Source organism: Danio rerio, chromosome 4 (genome assembly GCF_052040795.2).
Source record: "Danio rerio strain M-AB ecotype USA chromosome 4, GRCz13ab, whole genome shotgun sequence".
NCBI classification, from domain to species: domain Eukaryota; kingdom Metazoa; phylum Chordata; class Actinopteri; order Cypriniformes; family Danionidae; genus Danio; species Danio rerio.
In genome coordinates this window covers 50942704-50954971 of record NC_141024.2, presented here as the reverse complement: position 1 = coordinate 50954971, position 12268 = coordinate 50942704, and the positions used below count along the sequence as shown (strand labels likewise).

Here is a 12268-nt window from a genome sequence, read left to right as displayed (position 1 = left end):
AGTCTGCTACATGAACCCTAATGTAAGTTTGCTGGGAGAGAGAGAGAAAAGTAACAGAAACGCCTACAGTCACCTACAGTGGTAGAAACGCGTAACTTTGTCTCAAAGTCTGCTACATGCAACCTTATGTAAGTTTGCTGGGAGAGAGAGAGAAAAGCAGCAGAAACGCCCAACGTGGGGCTCGAACCCACGACCCTGAGATTAAGAGTCTCATGCTCTACCGACTGAGCTAGCCGGGCTGATGAGCAGCTCTTTTAGGAACCAGAAACCGTTTACAGTAATACCTTCCTACCCGTGACAATCTTCTGCTAAATCCTGATTTCATCTTGTAATGCTGGACAGAATGTGGCCCAGGATCTATGTCCAGTGCACATGTTAGCAGTTGCAAGGCAGCAAAATGCCTAATTCGTCCCTGGGTGGGCTTGAACCACCAACCTTTCAGTTAACAGCCGAACGCACTAACCGATTGCGCCACAGAGACTTAGTGAAAGGTCACCTACAGTGGTAGAAACGCGGAACTTTGTCTCAAAGTCTGCTAAATGAACCCTAATGTAAGTTTGCTGGGAGAGAGAGAGAAAAATAACAGGAACGCCCAACGTGGGGCTCGAACCCACGACCCTGACATTAAGAGTCTCATGCTCTACCGACTGAGGTAGCCGGGCTGATGAGATAAACTTTTAAGAGCTAAACACTGTTTACAGTAATACCTTCCCTACCCGTGACAATGTTCTGCTAAATCCTGATTTCGTCTTGTAACGCTGGACAGAATGTGGCCCAGGATATATGCCCAGTGCACGGTTTAGCAGTTGCAAGGCAGCAAAATGCCTAATTCGTCCCTGGGTGGGCTTGAACCACCAACCTTTCAGTTAACAGCCAAAGGCGCTAACCGATTGCACCACAGAGCCTTAGTGAAAGGTCACCTACAGTGGTAGAAAGTCAGAACTTTGTCTCAAAAGGTCTGCTATATGAACCCTAATGTAAGTTTGCTAAGAGAGAGAGAGAAAAGTAACAGAAACGCCCAACTAGGGGCTCGAACCCACAACCCTGAGATTAAGAGTCTCATGCTCTACCGACTGAGCTAGCCGGGCTGATGAGCAGCTCTTTTAGGAACCAGAAACCGTTTACAGTAATACCTTCCTACCCGTGACAATCTTCTGCTAAATCCTGATTTCATCTTGTAATGCTGGACAGAATGTGGCCCAGGATCTATGTCCAGTGCACATGTTAGCAGTTGCAAGGCAGCAAAATGCCTAATTCGTCCCTGGGTGGGCTTGAACCACCAACCTTTCAGTTAACAGCCGAACGCACTAACCGATTGCGCCACAGAGACTTAGTGAAAGGTCACCTACAGTGGTAGAAACACGGAACTTTGTCTCAAAGTCTGCTAAATGAACCCTAATGTAAGTTTGCTGGGAGAGAGAGAGAAAAATAACAGGAACGCCCAACGTGGGGCTCGAACCCACGACCCTAACATTAAGAGTCTCATGCTCTACCAACTGAGGTAGCCGGGCTGATGAGATGAACTTTTAAGAGCTAAACACTGTTTACAGTAATACCTTCCCTACCCGTGACAATGTTCTGCTAAATCCTGATTTCGTCTTGTAACGCTGGGCAGAATGTGGCCCAGGATCTATGTCCAGTGAACGTGTTAGCAGTTGCAAGGCAGCAAAATGCCTAATTTGTCCCTGGGTGTGCTTGAACCACCAACCTTTCAGTTAACAGCCGAACGCGCTAACTGATTGCGCCACAGCGACTTAGTGAAAAGTCACCTACAGTGGTAGAAACGCGTAACTGTGTCTCAAAGTCTGCTACATGCAACCTTATGTAAGTTTGCTGGGAGAGAGAGAGAAAAGTAACAAGAACGCCCAACGTGGGGCTCGAACCCACGACCCTGAGATTAAGAGTCTCATGCTCTACCGCCTGAGCTAGCCGGGCTGATGAGAAGCTCTTTTAGGAACCAGAAACCGTTTACAGTAATACCTTCCTACCCGTGACAATCTTCTGCTAAATCCTGATTTCATCTTGTAACGCTGGACAGAATGTGGCCCAGGATCTATGTCCAGTGCACGTGTTAGCAGTTGCAAGGCAGCAAAATGCCTAATTCATCCCTGGGTGGGCTTGAACCACCAACCTTTCAGTTAACAGCCGAACGCGCTAACCGATTGCGCCACAGAGACTTACTGAAAGGTCACCTACAGTGGTAGAAACGCGGAACTTTGTCTCAAAGTCTGCTACATGAACCCTAATGTAAGTTTGCTGGGAGAGAGAGAGAAAAGTAACAGAAACGCCTACAGTCACCTACAGTGGTAGAAACGCGTAACTTTGTCTCAAAGTCTGCTACATGCAACCTTATGTAAGTTTGCTGGGAGAGAGAGAGAAAAGCAGCAGAAACGCCCAACGTGGGGCTCGAACCCACGACCCTGAGATTAAGAGTCTCATGCTCTACCGACTGAGCTAGCCGGGCTGATGAGCAGCTCTTTTAGGAACCAGAAACCGTTTACAGTAATACCTTCCTACCCGTGACAATCTTCTGCTAAATCCTGATTTCATCTTGTAATGCTGGACAGAATGTGGCCCAGGATCTATGTCCAGTGCACATGTTAGCAGTTGCAAGGCAGCAAAATGCCTAATTCGTCCCTGGGTGGGCTTGAACCACCAACCTTTCAGTTAACAGCCGAACGCACTAACCGATTGCGCCACAGAGACTTAGTGAAAGGTCACCTACAGTGGTAGAAACGCGGAACTTTGTCTCAAAAGGTCTGATATATGAACCCTAATGATAGTTTGCTGAGAGAAAGAGAGGTAACAGAAACGCCCAATGTGGGGCTCTAACCCACGACGCTGAGATTAAGAGTCTCATGCTTTATCGACTGAGCTAGCGGGGCTGATGAGAAGCTCTTTTAGGAACCAGAAACCGTTTACAGTAATACCTTCCTACCCGTGACAATCTTCTGCTAAATCCTGATTTCTTCTTGTAACGCTGGACAGAATGTGGCCCAGGATCTATGTCCAGTGCACGTGTTAGCAGTTGCAAGGCAGCAAAATGCCTAATTCATCCCTGGGTGGGCTTGAACCACCGACCTTTCAGTTAACAGCCGAACGCGCTAACCGATTGCGCCACAGAGACTTAGTGAAAGGTCACCTACAGTGGTAGAAACGCGGAACTTTGTCTCAAAGTCTGCTACACGAACCGTAATGTAAGTTTGCCGGGAGAGAGAGAAAAGTAACAGGAACGCCCAACGTGGGGCTCGAACCCACCACCCTGACATTAAGAGTCTCATGCTCTACCGACTGAGCTAGCTGGGCTGATGAGAAACTCTTTTAGGAACCAGAAACCGTTTTCTGTAATACCTTCCCTACCCGTGACAATCTTCTGCTAAATCCTGATTTCATCTTGTAACGCTGGACAGAATGTGGCCCAGGATATATGCCCAGTGCACGTGTTAGCAGTTGCAAGGCAGCAAAATGCCAAATTCGTCCCTGGGTGGGGTTGAACCACCAACCTTTCAGTTAACAGCCGAACGCGCTAACCTATTGCGCCACAGAGACTGAGTAAGAAGTCACCTACAGTGGTAGAAAGGCGGAACTTTGTCTCAAAAGGTCTGCTATACGAAGCCTAATGTAAGTTTGTTGAGAGAGAGAGAGAAAAGTAACAGAAACACCCAACGAAGGGCTCAAACCCACGACCCTGAGATTAAGAGTCTCATGCTCTACCGACTGAGCTAGCCGGGCTGATGAGAAACTCTTTCAAGAACTAGACACTGTTTTCTGTAATACCTTCCCTACCCTTGAAAATCTTCTGCTAAATCCTGATTTCATCTTGTAACGCTGGACAGAATGTGGCCCAGGATATATGCCCAGTGCACGTGTTAGCAGTTGTAAGGCAGCAAAATGCCTAATTCGTCCCCGGGTGGGGTTGAACCACCAACCTTTCAGTTAACAGCCGAACGCGCTAACCGATTGCGCCACAGAGACTGAGTATGACGTCACCTACAGTGGTAGAAAGGCGGAACTTTGTTTCAAAAGGTCTGCTATAAGAACCCTAATGAAAGTTTGCTGAGAGAGAGAGAGGCAACAGAAACACCCAACGCGGGGCTCGAACCCACGACCTTGAGATTAAGGGTTTCATGCTCTACCAACTGAATTAGCCGGCTGAAGCTCGTTTAAGAGCTAGACACCGTTTACAGTAATACCTTCCCTACCCGTGACAATCTTCTGCTAAATCCTGATTTCATCTTGTAACGCTGGACAGAATGTGGCCCAGTTAATATGCCCAGTGCACGTGTTAAGCAGTTGCAAGGCAGCAAAATGCCTAATTTGATTCTGGGTGGGCTTGAACCACCAACCTTTCAATTGACAGCCGAACGCGCTAACAGATTGCGCCAGAAAGACTTAGGGAAAGGTCACCTACAGTGGTAGAAAGGCGGAACTTTGTCTCAAAAGGTCTGCTATTTGAACCCTAATGTAAGTTTCCTGAGAGAGAGAGAGAAAAGTAACAGAAACGCCCAACGTGGGGCTCGAACCCAGGACTCTGAGATTAAGAGTCTCATGCTCTACTGTTGGAATATCTTGCCAATTCCATACGTGTTCAATAAGAAAAGGTCTGGAGAGGGTTTTCTTCAATGCTAAAAATATTAGTAATTTATTAGATACAAATGAATAATTCGATGACAGAGCTCTGGGTTACGTTACCCCAATGGAATACAAGAATTACATTCAAGATGTTCGCAACTAACATACATTTCCTGACTCCAGCATATATACACAACTGACCTTAACAGGTGGAGTTTTGGTTTAACGTCACTTATCAGTCATTCTGCAATCCCTTGGCCCTTTGTTACCCCTGGACATTACTTCCTCTTTCTGCAACCTTTCTCTGCATACCAGAACTGAACACTTCCGTGCATCTTTAATATATTTCACACTTCTACAAGCATCATGACAACTTGTGACATGTCTAGACTTCTGGAACAAACCTAAATTTATTCTTATTCTGCTTTTTCCACTTGTCAGCAGTTCTTCTAAAAAGTATGCAGCACAGTAAAAAAGAGGAAGTTTGTCTGGTCAAGATGTTTTATAATACAATAGAAAAGATTGATTAATCTGTTGTTAGTCTAAACATTTTCCTAATAAAAAAACACAAAAGTAATGAAAATAAATTCCTTTTCTCCAACAATTGCCCTTTTCTGCTCCTCTCTGGAGCAGAGAAAAACAAAAACAGATAATCAAATCTCCACAAAAATGTCCCATTGTCATTACTGCAGGCCTTTGCCTAAATCTTTGTTTTACCTCTTATTCAAAACAATCGTTAACATTATAGTGCTCATTCATTATGTTAGATGATGCCTAAAACCCTTTTCAACTAAATTTCTTTAACTTTTTTAGATTCAGTTTATAATTTCTACACTCTTGGTTCTCCTCTTCAGTGGTGCAGTCTCTTCCCTCTTGAAGTCACTCCGATATCTTCTTTTAATAAGGATTTTATTTGCTATATTTAGGCTTATTACTCCCAACACTCTTATTAACTTCCAATTAACCAATCATTAAAATTTTCCATTCTTATACACTTTATCAATAAAGGTAATTTTTTCTTCTTCTTCCCCAACAAAATTAGAATAAGAATGACAATAATAAAAATGTAAACAAAATTTAAAAACTCCAACATAAAAAAATAAAAATCTGATTAAAAGGAAATCCACACCCATAAAGATATGCTCTAATTAAAAATCCCACTGTATAACTACGATCAAAGATCAACACCTGTGAAAACACATGTGATTGGAATTAGAAATTCACTAATACAAAATTATAATCCCCATAAATAGTTCAAACTAAATTTCAACATTTTAAATTTATTACAGCACAAAAATTACAATTGAGATTTAGGATGAAAAATCAACAACTTCAAAGTAGGATTCAACTCAACAATTATTAAAATGAAAGATTCAGAACTTAATCGTAACAATGTTATTAAACTAACAACTCAAACTCGTCACCAAATGATTAAAACCAAAATTCAAACATATTTAAACTAGATTCCTTTTTTTTTCTCAATGTCTTAAAATGGGAAAATCAAAAACACAACAATGTGATTAAAATAAAAAAAAAAAATCTTAAGAATCTCTTCAAATAAAAGGCTCAAAAACCACAATGGCTTAAAATGAAAATCTTAAAGTGTCTTTAAATTAAAGATTTAAAAACAACAATGGCTCAAACTAAAATAATCTTCAAAAATGTGTTCAAATAAAAGAATCTTAAAATCCTCTTCAAATAAAAGAATCTTAAACTCATAATGATGTGTTTAAAATAAAATAATCTTAAAATGTCTTAAAATAAAAGATTATGAAAAACATACAAATGTCTTAAAATAAAAGATAAAAAGCATAAAAATTTCTTAAATTAAAAGATAATAAAAAATATAAAGAATGTCTTCACATAAAATATAAAAAAATAATATGTCTAAAATAAAAGAATAAAAATAATTAAAAAAACTTACGTGTGTAAAATAAAATAAAATAATTTTAAAATGTGATCATTTATTTAATTTTTCCTAAATTTTCTCCAATCTAATTTGTCCAATTAATTCATTCATTCATTTTCTTTAAGGCTTAGTTCCTTTATTAATCTGGGGCCACCACAGTGGAATGAATCGCCAACTTATTCATCATATGTTTTACACAGCGTATGCCCTTCCAGCTGTAACCCATCTCTGGGAAACGTCCATACACACTTAATTTCTGTCAGATTGTGATATGCTAGTAAATCAGTCTTATTTTCTCTTTCTATTTTAGAATTTAATGTGGTTTTTGGTTCCCCTTTTTGTGTTGGCCTGTATCTAATATACAGTTGGCCTCATGCATTGGTGTTGCAGCTTGTTCAGCTCCCACACCAATACATGCTTACACACTCCAATTAGTCAGATATCCCCTTTTTGTGTTTTATCCCCCTTTCGGCCTGGGCCTAGCTCCAGGCCGTTTTACACCCCTATATTGACTGTCAAGTTAATCCGGCCAGCCTCACACCTTCAGCATCCTGTTTAGAAAAAATCGGGAATAAGGTTGTTAATTTCTCATTATATAATCTCTACATAACGCCTGTTTCACACCGCAAGCGTCAGCGGCGCATGAGCAGAGCGTGAGCAGCGCGTGTGTTTTCAGCGTCCATGTTAACAGATTAGAGCTTTCATACCCCACGCAGCAGCAGCGCGTCAGAGCGAGGCGTGAGCGTCGCCGAAGCAGCAGTGCAGCGATAGTTTCGGCGCTGGGTCTATTTTTGCCACACTGCTCACGCTCAATTAAAGTGACAGTGCATTGATAATGACCAAAACACATTGAATGACAGTAAAAAGTAGCAATTTTACCCTATAAATGCGTTAATAATCTCAAATGAATAGTCGAATAGTCATTCAAATGAATTTACAACGGTTAAAAACGGCAACAAACACACTGTAAAAAATTGCTGTTAAAAAACGGTCAGATTCTATGGTAAAATAATGTTTTTTCACTAAAACAGTAATATTCTGTTAAAAACAGTGCTTTCTGGGTAACATTTTTGTTTTCGAGAAAGTAACCAACTGCAGAAAACTGTGAGCTAACAGAGTTCAGATTCAATGTTTTGAAGTCTGTGTTTAAAATCACACTTTGTGCCCTTGTTCACTATTTCATACACTAGTTAACTAATATAGTTCACCTGACAGAGTTAATGAACACTAATGAGTGAATTCAGACACTGATGAACACCTGCTGTTAATAATTACAATTACTGAAGAAAATAAACAAGAAATACAAACAGTGACTTGAGTTACAACATTAAATAAAATCAAGTAAAATAAAACAGCTTCAGTCTCAGCAGAGGATCATTAAACAACTCCACAAACAACAGCAGACACACTTATTACTGACTGATTTGACTTCCATACTATTCTCATTGAGATCCAACAGAAATTAAGGTGTTTTTTGTGTCACCGTAATGGAGTGAGGGGCTGATTTAGTTGGGCTCTTCACCCTTGAACTCGTTTAAGAAGACTTTCCAATTGCTGTAATGCAGAGTTTACAAATCATTTGTACTATAGCAATAAAGTTGGGAAGTCAATAAATAGAGAAATCTATTTGTCTGAAATTAGTTCTGATAAATGTTTCGGTATAAATCTGGAAGAAGGGCCTCATGCAATAGATTTTATGCTTAGTTGCAGGTATTAATTTAATTAATGAGAAGTGGAAACAGAAAAGATGGCTCCGTAATTACTTAACAGTTAAGAAATAACATACAAAAACAGTTCAGTTATGACAAATACACACTCAGACCTCATGAATCTGACCTTGTATCTCAACAATGGTAACATCTCAAATGTTTCATGCTGCAATGCATGCTGGGAGTGGCACAATACAAATATCCCAAGATGCATTGCGCTATAAATAAATGTTGTATAATGGTCTAACAGTTTTCTTTATTTGTGTTTGATTCTGCTGTTGTTTATGTTTCGACTTTCAGTTGCCTGTTTGTGAGTTAAACTGTTAATTTTGTTAGTTGTCACCATTATTGAGGTTCATATGCTGATTATTGATGTCTCTTTGAGTGCAATTTACACCATAGAGCAGTGTTATTGTCCAAGATATTCTTAAAAACTTCCAGAAATCATTGCCATATATAGACATATAATGTAAAACAATAGATTTAACATTGAATAGCAGCAGTAAATTTTATTATACTAAATGAGAACAGACTCTGCCATTTAACAGCAACATGAATATCACCAGATCTTATTTAGGTTTTCGGCTGGCTTGCCTCAACAAAGGAGCTTTTTAAACAAAGTTCTTAACAATTGCAGCAGCCAAGATATATAAATGTTAAAAATGACAGGGCTAAGAGCCCAACTAAAGCAAACTCTGTTCTCCATGATGGTGACGTAAAACTTTAACTTTTTCTCAAGAAGAACTTTAGTAGATGTTATACAAAAATACATGTATTAAGTAATAAGTGTAGCTGGTGATGATGTTTGTAGAGTTGTTTAATCATCCGCTGATCATTTAAATGATTTAATCATTTGTTGTTCTTCAGGTTATTTCATTATAAAGCTGTGACTAAAGTTTTGTATGTTCTGTTCTTGTTTTTTCCCCTTCACTATTTCTTCATTTATTCATTGTTAATCTTCCATTATCATTTAATTAGTCAGTTAATTAATGAATTTACTTCAGCTTTGCTACATGTTTCTTGAACACTCAGTAGTGTGGACACTTCAATAAAAACTGAAGTATATGCTCTGGGGTTTAAAGGGTTAAAGGTGTGAGAGGTAAAAACACAGTGAAAAATGTATTTTAACAGTAATATACTGTTAACTTAAACTACGGAAGTAGACTGTAAAAAACAGTAGATTGCTGGCAACCACAGCTGCCAGTAGATTACTGTTAAATCAAGGAAAAAACAGTATTTTACTGTAAGACCTGAAGCTAATTTCTTCTGTCTGTCACCGTTGTGGAGGAGAGTAGAGCCAGTGTATTAGTTAAAGATGAACAATGAACTGCTGATGTTATTCTGCATGGTTTTTTTCTATTTAAAGATAGCAGCTGTTTAGTTGCTGATGCAGTCAGAATCTCTCTGGTGATTCCAGATTTACATGTATGTGTGCTGTTGTGAAGAATAAGACATTAGAGTTAAACCGAACTTTTCTAATTAACTAAAATAAGTTATCATTATAAGTATGCTTCTAAGCATATATAGCACATTACCTCATAAACTCATTCAGCAGTTGACCAAGTTGAGGCAGTTGCTTTCAGTGAGCAAAATGAGTTCACTTGAGTACTGTGCAAATCAATGTAGTCCATGTATTTTTACAGCAACATACTGTAAAATAACAGTACATTGCTGGCAACTGCAGCTGCCAGTATTTTACTGTTTTTTAACGGGACAATTTTTAACAGTGTAGTATTCAACGTTACTGTAATGGTTATTCATTTAAACCAACTTGTTATAAAAATACTTAGTTTGCAATTGTTGTCCGAATTAATCTGCAACGAAATCTGTTATTACAGTACAAATCTTGAATGGTATAAGGGCCATAGCGTTCATTGTAACTCGGAACATGATTGGCTGCCGTAACAAAGAATAGGGTGAATCTTGGTTCCAGCTCGGGACGTGATTGGCCAGCATGACCAAGAGTTAAAAAAAATCTTGGTTCCAACTCAGAACGTGATTGGCCGGTGTAACCAAGAATAACCACAACTTACAGGTGACAGTATGCGCCACTGGCCCAGTCTGCACTGTGGCATATTTGCCGACATATAACAGAGACTGAAACATTGCTCACACTTGTCTGAGGTGGTCATTTTGACTGCAATCTTGTTTTAGGTTGGCACTTTGTTTTTGAATATTGTATGCTTTTCGAATGCGTATCTGTGCTGCAGTAGAACGCCTTAGCCTCACAGCAAACATTTTGGTTTACAAGCTGTCACTGCTGTCTTCCCAGGAGAATGGCTGTACTGGTTTCTTCTGGAAGTCCTGAGGGATGTACGGGACCAAGACATGAGAGCGGTTGGGGCAGCCTTTGAACCCAGGAGAGCACCCCACAGGCTCTGTGCTGGCGGCCCCAGAAACTCGATTCACTCCAGAGTAGAACCGAACAACTCCGGCAGGGGCAAACCGCGACCGCACTGCACTGAGAGCAAGGCAAAAAAATCCTGAACGAGCCAGCCAGGAGTCAAACCTAGAATCTTCTGATCCGTAGTCAGACGCGTTATCCATTGCGCCACTGGCCCAGTCCCCATCAGCAGTGCTCATTAGCATGGTCCTTGGAAAGAGGACACGGCTCGGTGAACATGGAGTTCCTAAAACGCATGCTGTGCTTTGTTGTCATGGCAAGATGTGGTGTCGATAGGATGCTCTTACACCGAGCATGTGACAGTCCCTCCGAAGAAGAACTGTGATCCAGGCTCTGAGACTTTCTCTTCTCCAGGAGGAGGTTGCAAACGTTAGTTATTTTTGTCAGAGCAGCTGCAGCACACCTGGGTGGAGGCCCACAGCTAGACTTGAGGCCAACCTTTACGCAGACCTTCCCTGGTGGTCTAGTGGTTAGGATTCGGCGCTCTCACCGCCGCGGCCCGGGTTCGATTCCCGGTCAGGGAACTTCCTTTTCACCTCCATGCTGAACTTTGAGGATTGGTTAACTCAATTAGCGAAGGCAAGAAAGCGGCTCTGAGCGCAAAAGATGTCCTTCGAGCCGGAGTCGAACCAGCGACCTAAGGATTGCCATCATCCCACCTATAGTCCTCCACTCTACCAACTGAGCTATCGAAGGCTTACAGGGCAGTTACACAACCACATCCTAAGGTAGCTGCAGACCGACCGCTGGCCAAAAAGGACAGAAGCAAAAGCACTCAAGCCTTCCCATACCGGGAGTCAATCCGGGCCGCCTGGGTGAAAACCAGGAATCCTAACCGCTAGACCATATGGGAACTGCCACACTTGAAATCCAGTCTTGGCACAAACTCCAGTTCATTCTGATCGCTGGCACGTCCCTGCTCCGCTTGCACAAGTGCCACTCATACACTTACGCACTCTCTCATACACAGTTTCTTGGTTTCCGTAAACCAAGAATCTTCTGATCCGTAGTCATAAGCGCTAACCTTTGTGCCACCGTCACTCTGTTCAGCACCTTGTTAGCACTTTGCTTGAAGCAAGGACAAGGCTCTGTCAACCCGGAGTTCCTTCACCACACATTCTGCTTTGTTTTTATGGCAAGAGGTTGTGTGGATGGGATGCTCTTACAGGATTCCTGACAGTCCCTCCATAGAAGACCTGAGATCCAGGGTCGGAGACTCTCTCCTCTCCAAGAGTAGGTTAAAAGCAATGGTTTCTTTTGTGTCTGTGTGTCAGAGCCCTTAGGTGTTGCTGCAGCTCAGAGACCTACAAGTGGAGGAGATTACACTGCAAGTCGGCTGGATGACCTCTAAGTGGTAGGCACTTATACCGCACGTAGGCTGGGTTTGCGATTGATGTAGCTGTAGTAGACATTCATAAAAATAAAAAAAATATATAAACTGCTTACTCTGAGGTTGTGTTTAGGGTTGGGGTAGGAGTAAAATTGAATAAAACACAGCAGGTTACCGTGTGGTTGGGCCTAGGGCTGGGGTAGGTGTGATTTTAATAAACTGCGATAGGTTGTATTCTGTGCCATGTACGAGACATTGAATCAATGAAACCCACATGGAGGTTTGTTACTGTGAGGTTGGGTTAAGAGTTGGGGTAGGTTGGGAGGTTGATAAAACACAGCAGG

At 41.2% G+C, this 12268-nt stretch overlaps 5 non-coding genes across 5 annotated transcripts; 1 reads left to right on the top strand and 4 right to left on the bottom strand.

Annotated features, from left to right (window-relative positions):
* Positions 1 to 166: 166 nt before the first annotated feature.
* trnak-cuu (transfer RNA lysine (anticodon CUU)) lies at positions 167 to 239 on the bottom strand. Its single transcript has one exon. It is a non-coding gene; the product is annotated as a tRNA-Lys (tRNA).
* Positions 240 to 2391: 2152 nt separating this feature from the next.
* Positions 2392 to 2464, bottom strand: trnak-cuu (transfer RNA lysine (anticodon CUU)). Its single transcript has one exon. It is a non-coding gene; the product is annotated as a tRNA-Lys (tRNA).
* Positions 2465 to 10678: 8214 nt separating this feature from the next.
* On the bottom strand, positions 10679 to 10751 carry trnar-acg (transfer RNA arginine (anticodon ACG)). Its single transcript has one exon. It is a non-coding gene; the product is annotated as a tRNA-Arg (tRNA).
* Positions 10752 to 11046: 295 nt separating this feature from the next.
* Positions 11047 to 11118, top strand: trnae-cuc (transfer RNA glutamic acid (anticodon CUC)). Its single transcript has one exon. It is a non-coding gene; the product is annotated as a tRNA-Glu (tRNA).
* An 85-nt stretch (positions 11119 to 11203) lies between these two features.
* On the bottom strand, positions 11204 to 11290 carry trnay-aua (transfer RNA tyrosine (anticodon AUA)). The gene is given in 2 exon segments: positions 11204 to 11239; positions 11254 to 11290. It is a non-coding gene; the product is annotated as a tRNA-Tyr (tRNA).
* Between the last annotated feature and the right edge of the window lie 978 nt (positions 11291 to 12268).